Consider the following 1,726-nt stretch of genomic DNA (forward strand, 5'->3'; position numbering starts at 1 on the left):
GATGGCTATCTTTCAGTTTCCATCTACCAGATCCACTCACAAGGTTTTGGTTACCCTGAGGATAAAACACTTGTTCAAAATGCAATGCACTGGGACTGAACCGGGAATCATGAGGTTGGGAAGCAAGCTTCTTACCACGCTGCACCTTGAAGATTTAGTATTAGTGTGTGTGTTGTGTAAACAAATGCCGTTGCCGGAGCAACGAATGCATTCAACTTTCTCAGCAGCATTTTTAATAGTGACGATGTTGACACTAACAGATTAAATTATTGACCTTGTATCGAAATAATGATGATATCCGCTAAGCATCTCAAGATGGCAAGTACAAGTATGTTGTGTTTGTGTATTTGTATACATTTTTTCGTGTGTGAATATTTTGTGTCTTGTATTCTGATCAGTTCGGAATTGTCTGCTGATATATAAGCTACGTCAATAGTTAGAATTGCATGTATACATGCATGCATGCAAACTACAAACATGCATAAATAAATAGAATAGCTATGACTCTACAGTAATGACAGTCCTTGTCTCTTAATGCATAATAACAGAGTGTAACTGAAAGAAACATTCAATACAGAGTTGGAAACAACTTTAATCGTGAAACGGACGTAGGAACTAACATGAGCTTCAAATTTGTTCACAGAGCCAGCAGCCTCAGGAGACTTAGGCAGGTTGATTACATTGACCCCATTGATCAACTGGTATTTATTTTATCAAGTTCGTAAGGAAGAAAGGCAAAGTCGATCTCGGCGGAATTTGAACTGAAAACGTATAGATTGAATGCGGCTTTGCATTTTGCCTGGCGTGCTAACGCTTTTGCTAACTCGCCGCCTTCGTAGACAGGTGTATAAACAACAAGCCGGTGTATTAGCTTGAAGGTGAGAAAGTCTTCCGGGTTACGAGCTTACGCTCATTAACAGAAAGAAACACGATGAAATAAACAGGGAGAGAATATAAAAAAAAAACAACTTGTGGATATAGCGAAAATGTGCGGAAAATACCGGACTGACTTGGTGCTTCTTACAGACATATGTATGTATGTATGTATGTATGTATGTATGTATGTATGTATGTATGTATGCGTGTATGTATGTATGTGTGTATGTATGTATGTATCTATCTATCTATATAGATGATTTCTTCTAAATGAAACAGTTCTAGTCCTGTAGAAGCTCCTTCTATAAAATAAATTAATTTACTCTGCTATGTATTGAGTACCTTATTTACTGTGGTTAACCCCGACTCAACCCGGGACCTACATATATATAATATATATATATATATATATATACATTTATACACACACGCATATATGTATTTATACATGCATACATACATACACACATATATATATAATATATATATATAATATATATAATATATATATATATATATAAATTTTATATATATGTGTGTGGAGGCGCAATTGCACAGTAGTTAGGGCAGCGGACTCGCGGTCGTAGGATCGCAGTTTCGATTCCCAGACCGGGCGTTGGATGTATTTATTGAGCAAAAACACTTAAAAGCTCCACTAGGCTCCGGTAGGGGAAGGCGACACCTGTTGTACTCTTTCGCCAAAACTTTCTCTCACTCTTTCTTCCTATTTCTTGAGTTACACTGCAATGGACTGGTGCCCCGTCCAGCTGGAGGGGAACACATACGCGGCAGAAATCTGGAAACCGGGCCCATGAGCCTGGCTGGGCTTGAAAAGGGTGACGTTTATCGT

This window comes from Octopus sinensis, linkage group LG12 (assembly GCF_006345805.1).
Source record: "Octopus sinensis linkage group LG12, ASM634580v1, whole genome shotgun sequence".
NCBI classification, from domain to species: domain Eukaryota; kingdom Metazoa; phylum Mollusca; class Cephalopoda; order Octopoda; family Octopodidae; genus Octopus; species Octopus sinensis.